The sequence below is a fragment of the Salvelinus sp. IW2-2015 genome, linkage group LG2 (assembly GCF_002910315.2).
Source record: "Salvelinus sp. IW2-2015 linkage group LG2, ASM291031v2, whole genome shotgun sequence".
NCBI classification, from domain to species: Eukaryota; Metazoa; Chordata; class Actinopteri; order Salmoniformes; family Salmonidae; genus Salvelinus; species Salvelinus sp. IW2-2015.
Window position 1 is genome coordinate 10,117,574 of NC_036839.1, and position 16,198 is coordinate 10,133,771.

The 16,198-nt window shown below is 47.3% G+C and overlaps 1 pseudogene; it reads left to right on the top strand.

Annotated features, from left to right (window-relative positions):
• LOC111974168 (formin-like protein 2) overlaps positions 1–16,198 on the top strand; it is an 81,155-nt pseudogene that overhangs the window by 22,194 nt on the left and 42,763 nt on the right.

The window sequence follows — 16,198 nt, forward strand, 5'->3', positions numbered from 1 at the left end:
GCAGGGGGTCCTCTGGGATTACATGGCTAATCTGAGGACAGACGAGGGACACCTGTGCCCCCACATAATTCAGACTGGAGGATTATGGGAGCCACACTGCGCTAATGAGGGGAGGACGCTTGGCTGGGCTTGGCAAGGACACACAGACAGACTGGGTTACTGGAGGGAGGGCCAGAGTGGAGGGAACTCCTGAGGGAGGGACAGCGAAGTGCCGCCTGATGGCTCTGGCTGTCATCCACACTATTATGACCCGACTGTTGCAGCCACGTGTGTCTGACCGTCTGAGAGAACACGGCACGCACCGTCAACCCCTGAATACTGAGCAACTCTTAGATTATTGTTACTACGTCAACTCGTCGATACCGGAATTGACTTTCTACAGAATCAAAGTGCATGTTGTGGTCTACAGACTGTTTAGTCAAAAAGCCAACAGAGATGAGAGCCGATCGCTTTGATTGTTCTATTATGCAACGGAATGGAATTTGATTAGCGGGCGTCGTGTCATCAGCGTTCTCCTCTCTTGTGGGTTTAGCCCCTCACACTGTCCGGCCGTGTGTGCACAGCACGGCGCTGATCCAACCCACTCTGCCTCCGCCTCGGCTGGGAAAGCCATCTCATGTCGGCCCTGGCCCGGAGAAAAGCAGACTGGATACGCGGCTCAGGAAACGCTGAGGAAATAGAGTCATGTGAGAAAGCCAAGCGGAGAGGCCTGGCTGGCTGGCTGAAGAGGAGCCCACTCCAGTCCCAGATTCAGTGCTGTGTGTGCGTCTGTGCGACAGCTGAACAAAGAGCACAGCCATGTCGCCAAACCATGCAGATCAGAAAAGCCTCCAGTACGCTCTCCTAGTCTGTACTATTCCACAGCTATACTACAGCTGTATTACAAAATACTACTGGTATACTACAACTATACTACAGGTCCCTGGATCTTCCTGACACTATTGCATGCAGTGGATGCGGGCCTGGATCTCACGGTTGGACTGTAGGCGGGTAGGAGGGCCCAGCAGTCCAGAAAATCATCTGACAGGTCCTGGATCAGTGACAGGAGGGCAGGAGGAGAGAGGAGCATGCGCTATCCCTCATTGTAGTTAGACAGTCTCCAGGGTCTTATCAATCGAGGCAAAGGAATGATCTGAGGGGACACGGGCGGGGAGAGTTGCTGCATTGCAGACACTTTTTGTATCTTCTCAATCATTTGTTGTCCGTGTAAAAAGTTCATCTGAGCGTCTAAATGACTCGTACTACGCCCGGCTAACTATGCTATGAAGCATTTTTGGAAGTTATATTAAGGGTTAGATTGTCTTGATATAACAAATAAATATATGTGTTGAATGTTGCATGGCCAGTTAATTAGTTCCATTACCCAACAGGTGTTTTTATTTATTACTTTTGACATATTTGCATGACTCGCAGGTGTTTTTCTAGAGGGGAACTCAGAGCTGGCAATCGGGTGTAGACTGAGGATGTCACTGTCCTCTTGATGACGAGGTTAATGATTCCTGTCAGAAATAGACAGACGCTGTTGAACTTCCTACTGGGCCTCAGTCATTTTCCTATGATTTACCAGTGTGTTCAGTAAGGTTGCGATCAGAGTTCCCAAGTTGACTCTTTTATAGACTAATCACATGGCTATGTAAGAAGTTGGCACAAATGAGTTGGCTGTTGGCATACTGCTTTTATCCAACGCCCTGTTTCAGATTTTTTCACCTTTGAAAAGCTTGACTCACTCTTCCAAGCCGAGAAATGATTTAGCCTAATTGACATAGCCTATCTCAAAGTGAAGACATAGCCCATGTTCGGTGAAGGTTCTCCGCTGGTCTGTGACGACAGCGAATGAAGCAAAAAAATTCAATAAATCGTGTTTTTTGTTGTTGTTGTAGCTGTCGGAGGCAATTTCCCTTGGACCTCGAGGGAGGTGGTGGAGGGAGGTGGAAGGTTTGAGCCAAGTGCCGCCTGTCTGTCTGCCTGTCTGTCTGCCTGGCCTGTATGAGTCATGTAATGGGAGGCTGGCGCAGAGCTCCTGCTCGGTCCCCTGTGTCTGTGGTCTGTATGGCACACTGAGTTTAAATCAATATCTGGGCTGTTTATTTAAAGGTGATGGGGTCGTTAGTCAATGGAGGTCCTCATTCGCGGTGCACGGAGGGGACTGTATTTCCCGTCCAAACACAGAGAATGTGTATTTCGCGAAGGTTGTCCACATCGTGTGTTTCATGTGCCACGCGGGACAGGGCTGCTGGATATCCATCACATTTCTAGTTGTTAGCCAGGAGTTCAAAAGGAGAATGTCCTCCACCAATAGGCTCCTATTCTCAGCGGTGGATTTCCCAATTCGGTAGTATGAAGTAGGTCTTCACAGACCCGTATGTTTTCACGAGGCTGAATGTGACCTTGGATTGGATCTATCTTTCTCAGAGAAGACACATTCACACCAAATTGCTACTACTGAACGGACCATGTATGCCTAGATGTTAGCGAACATGTTAGACCCTTTTAGAAGCTGGAGAGGAAGACCAGCCTTGTTTACAGTGTACAGAAAATACCTCAGGTCATCAACCAGGAAGGCCAAGAGATGACACGTTTCGTTCTGCCGAATGAGCTATCTCTGCCTTTCAGTTTGTTCAAGACAATTGTTTAACTTTTGCAATGCAGATTGTGTTGACTACGGTAGGCTACTTCACAACACCAGGAGCCAATTAAAAGAGTAGTGCAATGACATCCCTGTTGGGCATATTTTATTTTGACTATAAAGTTCACGTCAAAGTTTATTGGCCAATATTTTGTCCGTAAATGTCTAGGCGTACATAACACTACGACCTATGTGTGTCCCACTGCTCATAAAACAACCATTAGTGTTGTTTCTATCTCAATAGCTAGGCTATTTAGGCATGCAATGCCTAAATAGGGGCCTAACATATTAGCAAGGGCTATTGCAGTCTGTTCTCCACAAGCCACTTCAGTTGGCCCACAAATTGAGCATGTTACTGAACTGAGGATGGTCATCCATTTTGTAGGTGAGAGAGGGGGTCAAGTGGAGTTGTGAGGCTGTTCCTCTCCTCTCACCAGTCAACGACACCCCGTCCATACATGCACACTTTCTTCCGTAGCCTCCGATGAGGGAAACCCGAACCGGGCGCTATAAGAGCATGTCACAGCTCATTAGGGGGAAGGGGGTGGGGTGTATAAAGGTGCTAGAAGTGGCCTCTGCTTGAGTTGGAGCGTCACCAAGGACAGGAAGCTAGCCCACAGGGCCGAGCGTGCAGCACTAAGTCAGCCAGCCAGCAGTCTGCACTACTGCACCTACGTCAGTGACACTGCCACAAATCCATCTGTCCCGGGGGCCAAGGGCTACTGCCGGGCTCCAAACATAACAAGGCAGCAGGAAGGAGGAATTAACTTTCATTAATTGTTTCGCCTCCCTAATTCGAGCATGTCATCTGATTGATGTATAGGGGTTGCGTTTCAGTGGCTCTGTGTGTTTAATACGCTGGCCACTGCTTGCGGGTTTATGTCACTTTATTGTGACGGGCTGCTCAGGTCTAGTGTTCCCTTTTAATGTGCTTAGGGAAAGAAAGGGGGGTAGCTACTAGCTAGCAATGTTAGCAGTCTGGTTCCTGGCCAGACAGTCGATGGAGCTCAGTTGCCTCCAGTTCCCTCCAGTCAGCAGGCTGCTTGTCTCAGTGCTCCTACTGAATACTAATGTAATGTTCTGTTCGCACAGTGGTGGGAGACAGTGAGGGCATGGCAAGCTAGTAGGCAGACGAGTGCTTGTGTTGTATCCTCACATGGCCTTTTCCCCAGCAGCCATCACCATGAGAAACAAATACTACCGTTTACTGTAGAACTCTGTAGTATCCCTCGATCATGTATAGTACTGACTATATAATTTTGTAAATACTGTAGAATACTGTACTACACACTGTATTGATATGCTATTCCCCTCCCCCATATCCCAATTACTGCCACCCATGAGTGAGAAACCTACATGCCAAGTATAGACCGTATATTGTGTTCCCTACAGGTTATAGAAAAGAGCAGAAGCCCTGAACCCAGCTGTTCAGACCCCAGTCCTACCTACTTACAGGTTATAGAAAAGAGCAGAAGTCCTGAACCTAGCTGTTCAGACCCCAGTCCTACCTACTTACAGGTTATAGAAAGAGCAGAAGTCCTGAACCTAGCTGTTCAGACCCCAGTCCTACCTACTTACAGGTTATAGAAAAGGCAGAAGTCTGAACCCAGCTGTTCAGACCCCAGTCCTACCTACTTACAGGTTATAAAAAAGAGCAGAAGTCCTAAACCTAGCTGTTTAGACCCCAGTCCTACCTACTTACAGGTTATAGAAAAGAGCAGAAGTCCTGAACGTAGCTGTTCAGACCCCAGTCCTACCTACTTACAGGTTTTAGAAAAAGAGCAGAAGCCCTGAACCCAGCTGTTTAGACCCCAGTCCTACCTACTTACAGGTTATAGAAAAGAGCAGAAGTCCTGAACCTAGCTGTTTAGACCCAGTCCTACCTACTTACAGGTTATAAAAAAGAGCAGAAGTCCTGAACCCAGCTGTTCAGACCCCAGTCCTACCTACTTACAGGTTTTAGAAAAGAGCAGAAGCCCTGAACCCAGCTGTTTAGACCCCAGTCCTACCTACTTACAGGTTATAGAAAAGAGCAGAAGTCCTGAACCTAGCTGTTAGACCCCAGTCCTACCTACTTACAGGTTATAGAAAAGAGCAGAAGTCCTGAACTAGACTGTTTCAGACCCCAGTCCTACCTACTTACAGGTTATAGAAAAGAGCAGAAGTCCTGAACCTAGCTGTTCAGACCCCAGTCCTACCTACTTACAGGTTATGGACAATCTTTTAGTATTTGTCCAGTAGATTTCCTCAAGGAGAAAGCCCAAACAAGGTAACACAAGCTAATAAAAAAAAAAAGATAATGAAACAAAAGATAATAAAACAAAAACACTATAGTAAATACTACAGTATACTACAGTAATGTCTGTAAAAACACTATAGTAAATACTACAGTATACTACAGTAATGTCTGTAAAAACACTATAGTAAATACTACAGTATACTACAGTAATGTCTCTGAAAACACTATAGTAAATACTAAAGTATACTACAGTAATGTCTGTAAAAACACTATAGTAAATACTACAGTATACTACACTCATATCCGCAAAAACACTACGGTAAATACTACGTTATTATTCAGTGTAGTGTTTTTGCACATGAAGCCCACACGATTGACAGTCATTGGAATTTTGCGCCTGTCCCAAATAGCACAATATTCCCTATAAAGTACACGATTTTTGACCAGACAATATCTTCCTCGGTTACTGGTTCCCTACAGTAAAGTTAAGCCTGTATGGCAAATTGATCTCGTGTTATGCATGGTCATTTCGATCCGGTTGTATGCATTTTGGGAAGGCTGTTGAACACTGGCCTATCCCTTTATGTCTTCGGTTGTTGAGGCAACACTTGGCATGTCATCACCTTCCTTCCCAACCATGATGTCTGCTGTGTCTCTCAGGCCCTTACACACACATATAGCTTAGATTGAGACACGGGGTTACTCTCCGTCTCCCGACTATATCCTGGTTTCACTCGGTCATGGAAAACGACACAGTCCCAGGATATTCTCCATCCGTCTTACAGTCGCTCTCGTCGCCATGCGAATCTGGAAAATTCTGTGACGGAAAAACATAGGGCCCGGACCCAGTGCTGAACACACATTGGTAGATGATCCTGCCAATTAAAACGGAGAAAAAAGAACCCGAAACTGTACACTGTAAAATTGCCAATTTTTTTCTTCCTTAAGCAGTGGAAAACATTCGCTCTGCACCACTGGTAGCCTGTGTTTATAACCGAGACATGTCCAACAGTCATAGTGGGCTATTCCACAGTAACAGAATGATGCAGACACTTTTAAATGTATGTCAAACAAAACATAAACCAATGATTGCAAAGTAAACAAGCCGTACAACTCTATGCATAGTGTTGTACGGTTTGTTTAACATTGCAATCATTGGTTATTGTTTGACATATATTTGAAAGTGAAAAGCCTTAGCATCGTTCTGTTACTGTGGAATTGCCCATTAATTATTGGGTTGTGTTTCACAACACAGACTGACAATCACTCGAACGAAACGAAACATGTTCTACCAAATCTAGGTTATTTGTTTAAAGTGTAGTTTTCATATCGAAAGAATAGGTTGTAGCCTAACCCATTTATATAAAATGTGTTGTTTCTGAGTATTTGGAAATGTTATGGTCACGTGTGTTTTGTGTGCGTCAGTGAGTGTACGTGTGCTGCCCCGTGAATTTGGGTGGGTGGTGCGATTTGAGCACCAGCTAATTGTTTCAGTCTTTTCGAATGCACTTGTGGGTAGGGTATAGTCGGGGCCGGGGCCAAAACGAGACAACTGCAGTCTTTGGGGGAACGTTACATGAAGCAGATGTTATTTGAAAGTAGGGCGAGCGAACGGAAAAAGAAAGGGGTTGTGCAATGGATGATGGAGGTCTTGTTTTTACACATGTAGCAGTTTAACCAACACGCACACACACACACACACACACACACACACACACACACACACACACACACACACACACACACACACACACACACACACACACACACACACACACACACACACACACACACTTTACACATGTAACCAACACATGGGTGTTGAATAGTAAGCCTCTAATACAACACATTACTGTCTGCTGCAAGTCACTTTCAAATTCTCCTAACAAAGTAGCTTTTTGTTTGAGATCCCAATTACCAAACAAAACGAAGTAGAAAGTTGTCTTAGTGGCTAAACAATTCGGTTGGATGTTTACAGTTTGTTTTATTGAGGGGTTTAGCTACAATAACGTTGGTTAAATCTAAGATGACATACTGCATGTGAGACAACCATAGCCGATTGCAGAGAACCCATTTCAACGCCAAAAAGGAGTTTGAATTTCTGTCAATGAGGACGTAACACTGGGTAGACTAATCCAACCACTCCCGTACTGCCTCCCACCCCTATCTTACTCTGTCAGTATGTGATCCCGCCGGTTGCATGTTTGTGTGCATAAAATGCAATCCCACAGAATGATGACACACGCAGCTCCAAACACTCATGGTGCTGTGCCTTGGGGATTAAGTGGTGCTTCATGCTGCTTGTTATAACAGAGGGGTGAAGAGAGGCTTGTCACACACACACACACACACACACACACACACACACACACACACACACACACACACACACAGACACACACACACAGACACACACACAGACAGACAGACAGACAGACAGACAGACAGACAGACAGACAGACAGACAGACAGACAGACAGACAGAAAGGAGAGAGAACTACTACTAGCTCTACAGACTACAGACAGGGGTTATATTTGGTTATCCTCCCCTAGCCCCAGAGTCAGACTCCTTAGTAGGGGGAGACACTCTGTCCCCGCCCTGTCACCCCTTAACCATAGGGCTCTGGTCAAAAGTAGTGCACTATACAGGGAATAGGGTGCCACTTGGGACGCAGGTCTGACAGTGGCATCTGCCATTTTGGGTGGACGTTTCGTACATTTTATAATTGCGATGTTTCTCTGTTTCTCTTTCAGAACTCTATGAACCTTCCTCCAGACAAAGCGCGACTATTGCGGCAGTACGACAACGAGAAGAAGTGGGAACTTATCTGTGATCAGGTGGGATAGTGTTTACTCATCTTCATTAACCTGTTCACAATGTCCTAGTTTAGAATCTAATGTCCGGTGTGACAGTCAGGGACGGACTTGGACCAGAAATCAACATTTCAAACACATCGGCCCATTTTTTCCCCTAGATCCCCATTATTAGCTAAACAATTATAATTTTGTGCAAAAACCCTCAATTTGACCGGCACACTTGGCTAAAGATGGACCAGCCCATCTGGCATTTGCTCGAACTGCCGTATGGCTGGTCCATTTCCGTCTCGTCACTAGTCTAAACAATTGATAGGGCACTCTGTGTGTGTGTGTCGATCCCTTTGCCCATGTACAATTGGTCTCCCACTGCTCCCATTGTCCAGTAGGGCCCTCGGTCCCCCAAGTCCTCACCTAGCTGGTCAAGTTGGTGAGGTGGCCCTGCTGGGGTGCAGATGATTCTGTAGAAAGCAGTACATTCACTCTCTCCAGTGAGTGGAGGGAAGAATGACAGGGGTTTCCCGGTGTGTTCAGCAGCCCGAGTAGGGCTCTGGTCAGAAGTAGTGCACTATATAGGGAATACGGTGCCATTTGGGATGCAACCAGTGTGTTTTCTGCTTCCCTGAGCAGAGTGAAAAGACGAGAGGGAGAGAGGGACCACCAAGCACTCGCTCAGGCTAAGGATACCATTGATACGCAGCCTCCCTGAACACAATAGACAGAGTGGGGAAGTGGGCAGAATATGCAATTTGCTGCCTGGTCGTTTAAATGTGTTTAGACGTTTTTGAATTGTGACCAGAGTTAATATTCCTGTCAGTGTCACACATCAAGTGATGTGAAGTCGTCTGGTATTTCTCAATGGCTCCATATTCCCTGTTTAGTGTACTATGTTTGTCCCTGTACCATAGGGATCTGGTCAAAACTAGTGTTCTACAGGGGAGAGTGGGGTAAGTTGTGCCTTTTTTTACGCGCCGTATCACTCCGTCAAGGAAAATATAGTATTCTTTCTAACAAAGATTTCTTCATATATTTCAGGATGTTGTGTATCCCTAGAAATATTCCGAATTCATGTTAACATTACAGTTTTGAAAACATAACTTGTAGAAAAACAGTGGTCTCCCCGGGTATGGCGTAAGTTGAGCCGCGGGACGGTAAATTAAGCCGCCTACAAGTTTCTGTACTGAATTAAATATTACCACTACCTTTTTAAACCATGTCTATTGTAACGGCGGTCCTCCTCCTCTTCACTCGAAAAGGAGGAGTATTGAGGGAACCAAGGCGCAGCGGAGTTTGAACACATAATTTATTAAAGAAACACGAACTTGAATAAACTAACAAAAATAACAAACGGTGTAGACAAACTATACGACGATACTCACATAAAACAAGAAGAACGCACGAATAGGACATTAGAACTAAACAAACCGAACAAAAACGTACACAGTCCCGTATGGTGCAAAACAATTACACAGACACGGAAGACAATCACCACAAACAAACAGTGAGAACACCCTACCTAAATATGACTCTTAATTAGAGGAGAACACAAAACACCTGCCTCTAATTAAGAGCCATACCAGGCAACCAAAACCAACATAGAAACAGATAACATAGACTGCCCACCCAAAACACATGCCCTGACCATAAACACATACAAAAACAACATAAAACAGGTCAGGACCGTTACAGAACCCCCCCTCAGGTGCGCACGCGGGCGCACCAGCACAAAGTCCAGGGGAGGGTCTGGGGTGGCAGTTGACCACGTGGTGGCTCCGGCTCTGGACGCTGTCCCACACCACCATAGTCACTCCCCGCTTCTGTCTTCCCCTCCCAATGACCACCCTAAAACTAACATCCCTAAATGATGGCCAGCACCGGGAGAAGGGCAGCACTGGGACAAGGGGCAGCACCGAGGACAGGGCAGCACCGGACAAGGGCAGCCACCCGGGACAAGGGGCAGCACCTGGATAAGGGACAGCACCAGGATAAGGGCAGCACCGGAACAAGGGGCAGCACCGGAACAAGGGCAGCACCGGAACAAGGGGGCAGCACCGAACAAGGCAGCACCGGAACAAGGGGCAGCACCGGAACAAGGGAGCACCGGGACAAGGGCAGCACGGGACAAGGGGCAGCACCGGGACAAGGGCAGCACCGGGACAGGGCACGGGACAAGGGGCACCCGGGAAAGGGCAGCCACCGGGACAAGGGGCAGCACCGGGATAAGGGGCGGCAGGTCCCGGCTGAGAGACTCTGCAGATCCTGCTGAGGGACTCTGGCAGGTCCTCTGAGGACTCTGGCAGGCCTGGCTGAGGACCTTGGCAGTCCTGGCTGGCGGCTCTGGCAGTCCTGGCTGGACGGCTCTGGCAGGTCCTGCTGGAGGCTTGGCAGGTCTGGCGCTGGACGGCTCTGGCAGGTCCTGGGCGGCGGCTCTGCGGCCTGGCTGGACGGCTCTGGCAGGTCCTGGCTGGACGGCTTCTGGCAGGTCCTGGCTGGACGGCTCTGGGCAGGTCCTGGCTGGACGGCTCTGGCAGGACCCTGGCTGGACGCTCTGGCTGGTCATGGCTCGCTGACGGCTCTGGCTGCTCATGGCTCGCTGACGGCTCTGGCACTCATGGCTCGCTGACGGCTCTGGCAGATCCTGTCTGGCTGGCGGCTCTGGCAGATCCTGTCTGGTTGACGGCTCTGGCAGATCCTGTCTGTTGGCGGCTCTGGCAGATCCTGTCTGGTTGGCGGCTCTGGCAGATCCTGTCTGGTTGCGGCTCTGGCAGATCCTGTTCTGGTTGGCGGCTCTGGCAGAGATCCTGTCTGACGGACGGTCTAGCGGCTCCTGTCTGGCGGGCGGCTCTAGCGGCCCTGTCTGGCGGACGGCCTCTGTAGGCTCATGGCAGACGGGCGCTTTGCAGGCTCACGGCAGACGGGCGGCTTGCAGGCTCTTGCAGACGGATGGCTCAGACGGCGCTGGGAGAGTGGCTAGATGCGCTGGGGAGACGGATGGCTCAGATGGCGCTGGTGAGACGGATGGCTCAGATGGGCTGGTGAGGACGGATGGCTCAGATGGCGCTGGGAGACGGATGGGCTCAGATGGCGCTGGTGAGACGGATGGCTCTGGCCGGATACTGCGCACTGTAGACCTGGTGCGTGGTGCCGGAACTGGAGGCACCTGGCTAAGGATAAGCACCTTCTACTAGTGCGGGGAGCAGGGACAGGGCACACTGCATTCTCAAAGCCCACTCTATTACCTGATGCGACAATGGTACCGGCACTGGTACACCGGGTGAGGACAAGCACATCAGGATTAGTAGGGGAGAAGATACGAGTGTGTTCAGGGCTCTGGGAGACGCCACAGGTGGCCTTAGTGCGTGGGTGCCGGAACTGGAGGCACCGGGGCTAGATACACGCACTACAGGGAGAGTGGCGTGAGGAGGAACAGCTCAGAGACGCCACTGGTAGCTAGTGCGTAATGTAGGCACTGTAGGTACTCGGACTAGGCTGGCGGCGGGGAGGTGGCGCCGGAAATACCGACCGTGCAGGCGTACTGGCTCTCTTGAGCATTGAGACTGCCCAACCTTACCTGGTTGAATGCTCCCGATTGCCCGACCAGTGCGGGGAGGTGGAATAACCCGCACCGGGCTATGTAGGCGAACCGGGGAAACCATGCGTAAGGCAGGTTGCCATGTATGCCGGCCCGAGGGAGACGCACTGGAGACCAGACGCGTTGAGCCGGCCTCATGACACCTGGCTCAATACCCAATCTAGCCCTACCAGTGCGGGGAGGTGGAATAACCCGCACTGGGCTATGCACTCGTACAGGAGGACACCGTGCGCTGCTTACTGCGTAACACGGCGCCTGCCCGTACTCCCGCTCTCCACGGTAAGCCTGGGAAGTGGGGCGCAGGTCTCCTACCTGCCCTTGGCCCACAACCCCTTAGCCCCCCCCCCAATAAATTTTGGGAGTTACTCACGGGCTTTTCGGGCTTCCGTGCAAGACGCGTCCCCTCATAATTCCCGGTAGCCTCTGCTCTCCTCAGTGCCTCCAGCTGTTCCCATGGGAGGCGATCCCTACCAGCCAGGATCTCCTCCCATGTGTAGCAACCTTTCCGTCCAATATATCGTCCCATGTCCATTGCTCCTCTTTTTCCTGTCCCTTACTCCGTTTACTCCGCTGCTTGGCTCTGGAATGGTGGGTGATTCTGTAACGGCGGTCCTCCTCCTCTTCACTCGAAAAGGAGGAGTATTGAGGGAACCAAGGCGCAGCGGAGTTTGAACACATAATTATAAAGAAAACACGAACTTGAATAAACTAACAAAAATAACAAAACGGTGTAGACAAACCTATACGACGTACTCACATAAAACAAGAAGAACGCACGAATAGGACATTAGACTAAAACAACCGAACAAACCGTACACAGTCCCGTATGGTGCAAACAATTACACAGACACGGAAGACAATCACCCACAAACAAACAGTGAGAACACCCTACCTAAATATGACTCTTAATTAGAGGAGAACACAAACACCTGCCTCTAATTAAGAGCCATACCAGGCAACCAAAACCAACATAGAAACAGATAACATAGACTGCCCACCCAAAACACATGCCTGACCATAACCACATACAAAAACAACATAAAACAGGTCAGGACCGTTACATCTATCTTTATTTCCAAAACACATTTCAACACGATTGCAATCGCTTTTTTTGTTGTCTTTTAATCATTTTAAGCATATATTTTTTAGCACTTTTAAGATAGTCCAGGCTCTGTTGTTACCTCATGCCTTGCATTACGCCTGTGAAGAAAACACTTCAATTAGCTCAACTTGCCATTGGCTCAACCATTGGCTTAATTTACATGGTTATTGGTTCAACTTACCCTAAGGCAAACATTTTGACTATATTAGCCCACACAGCTACAAGGATGCACTTTCATGTTAGGTTTAGGACCTCATATTGAAGCTTATACTGATGTATAGTACAATCTTAAAATGATCTACTTTGGTTTAGATACAAGCATCATGAAACCTCTAACACAATAAATGAACGTGACGTGGTGAAAATCTTTTTTTTTTTACCTAACTTGCTTACCACTTTTATCCATGTGTTTTCTTCCTTCACAGACTCAATGAAATGTTATATTTTTTGGTCAAATGGTTTATTTTGTGTATGGTTTCATAGAAACAAGGGTGGCTCAATTTACCCCTTTGGCTCAACGTAACCCACTCTCCCCTATAGGGAACAGGTTTTTATTCAGGACACAGATTCAGAATGACTCTCCTCCTTGTGAAGAGTGATCAGTTAGCAGTTTAAAGATCGCCTGATGGAATTCTGTCCTGGGGAAAGTTTTGGAAGTGAGAAGCGAGGCGGGATCCAACATTTTGTTCGCTGTTTGAGGAAACAAAGTTGGGTCATATTGCTAAAAATAGACTTCTGCATGTTCATGTTTGCCATCAGAATAACTAACCCGTGTGAAAGCCGAGTTGTGTGGATAAAATGTTTTCCATGTCATATTACTACAACAACAGCTCATTTCGTTATGTAACCATGGCAACTGCGATGTTCGGAGGCGTAGCCAGAGAAACAAGGCCGACAGGTACATTAGCTTTGAACAATATTTCTCCCGAAGAAAAAAAAACCATTCAGGGGGGGTTGAAATATTCAACCTTTGTTCGGGCAATTAAGATGGATAAAATATTAAAGATGCTCTTCTCACAACGAAAACAAGGAAAGGAGATTATTCTAAAGTATGTCTGCAGGAAGAACATGATGCATTGACCAATGTCCAATTATCCTCATCAGAGACTTTATCATGTAATGCCTAATGAGCCTTTCTTTGACCCACAGTAGACCTCTCTCAGCTACATCATGGCTTCATCCCAAATGGCACCCTATTCCCGATAATGCACTACTTAAGTGCACTATATAGGGAATAGGGTGCCATTTGGGACATCGTGTCTGGCTCATCCGATTGTCAATGCCACGTGGGTGGAATGTTGAGACTGGTATGTTGAGCAATGTTTTTGTGAGTTATTAATGGTGCTTCCAGCTTCAGCCTTTAGATAGTGAAAGCCATTGAAGTGCTGTCTCTCTCTGGAACTATCTCTGCCTCTCAACTCGTTCATCCAGCAACAGAGAAGAGAGAGGCTTGCTTACTTTGGGCTCCCGAGTGGCGCAGCGGTCTAGGGCACTGCATCTCAGTGCTAGAAGCGTCACTACAGACCCTTCGTTCGATTCCAGGCTGTATCACAACCTGCCGTGATTGGGAGTCCCACGTGCACAATTGGCCCAGCGTCGTCCGGGTTTGGCCGGGTTAGGCCGCCATTGTAGATAAGAATTTGTTCTTAACTGACTTGCCTGGTTAAATAAAACATAAACTTCTCCATTAATAGTGGAATTGTAATGATTTAATAGATGCCTCCCTGCCCAGTATTGTTGTATGTTCTCTCTCCCTTTGAACTCGGGAGAGACTCCTCTCCGCCATTCCGCACTGCAGCAGGATTTGAACTCGGGGCTTCACATGGCAGCTCAGTTCTAATTACCAGGAAGTCACTCCTCCTCTTTATCTAGTGGCTATACAGCACACACAGGATATTACAAACACAGCTGGCACTGCACCCGATTAACCCCCGACCCCCCCGTCTCCCCGTCCCCCAGCAGTATCCCACTCGGGCCCCATGCTGCAGGTGCAGAGGAGATGAGGAGGGAGTCTACTATTACTACAGCTCCGATGGACTCCAGATCACCATCCTCCTCCCACAGATGGCTGTCATAGACCATGCGGGGAACTCTTTTATATGTCCCCCTATAAATCTCATATACTTTCCGTACGCTATGGCCTGCCACATATATCCCCCTGTCCTTTTACCAGCAACATATGCAGCTTGTCTGTCACCAACAACGGGGGGGCCATCCCAAAATCGTACACTATTCCCTTTACAGTGCACTACTTTTGACCAGAGCCGTACGGGTGCCATTTGGGAAGCACACCATGCTGTTTTCATTGGAGCAGCAAGTCAAGCTCCCTCTCCTGCATGGAGCTGTCCTCTCTCCTGTTATTGTGACTGAGAGGCAACAGCACTCACTCGCGCGGTGATGAATATAATGGCGAGGCCATCGGCACCATCACACAGCCAGCAATGCGATGATCAAACACCCAGAAAATAAACACAACGCTCAGGCTGCCTCCCAAATGCCATCCTATTACCTATGTAGTGCACTTGATAGGGAATAGGATGCCATTTGGGACAAGGCTACTGATTTACACAATCTGCATGTCTGACCCGGGTTGACATGGCCTAGCGACATGTAGTGAGCTCTGAGCGATGTTATTGGCCACTGTACCGGTTCTGGTGTGATTTGTGATTCTCATTCCCGTTCGGAGTGATCCAAAGCCTCCGCTAATCCCTCTGACGTGAATTTGGAGGACTGTGGGGGAAATTATGGCCTAAAAGCTGCCTACTGCCAGCCCCAGACAGTCGGTCAGGGAAAACAAGGCAGCCAGCCTGCGTCCTGAGCTCTTAGCAGTCACAGATGCACTCTGAACAGCCTTCGAAGGCACCCACCGGCATAGACACAAAGCTATGAGAGTCTGATGATTCTGATCTGGGATCTGGGGCTGTGTAGGCTAGTTAATCACCTTTCTGTACTGGCCACTTTGACCATAGTCAGTCCTACAAGCTCTGGTCAAAAGTTGTGCACTGTGAAGGGAATAGGTTGCCATTTGGAATGGAACCCTGTCTGTCACCTACAGACGAGCCGACAACTAATCATTCGATATCAGGACAGTGTGATGTGGTCTGCCTGGGTTTGTTTAATGCCAGATCATTAAACCTGAGGAGACTGTCTCTCTCTGACACAACAGTCTACCTCTGGCAAGATGGTAGCCAACCTGGTCTCAAACATATTACATATTACTAAAATCCGTGCCACTCCATTTAGTATGATATGTTACTTTACATTAGGTTACATTACATTGGCCTACCAATGTAATAGCGGTCATAAAATATAATACCTATAGTATCGTATGTTTTGATCACACCAGTTTGATTTGATCCATATTACGTTCAACTGCCTTTTAGCTATACGATATATTACGCTTCAACTTACTTTTAGTCTGACTATATTACGTTTCAACTACATTATATGATATATTAAACTTCAACACTGCTTTAGTATGATATATTACATTCAACTACTTTAGTTTATGCATTATAAATCCATTCAACTACTTTAGTATGATATATTATACATTCAACTGCTTTAGTGATATATATTAACATTCAACTACTTTAGTATGATATATTACGATCAACTACTTTAGTATGATGTATCCATTTAACTACTTTAGTATGATATATTACATTCAACTGTTTTAGTATGATATATTACGTTCAACTACTTTAATATGATATATTACGTTCAACTGCTTTTAATATGATTATATTACGTTTCAAACTTACTTTATGATCATATTATATTACGTTCAACTGCTTTAGTATGATATCATTACGTTCAACTGCT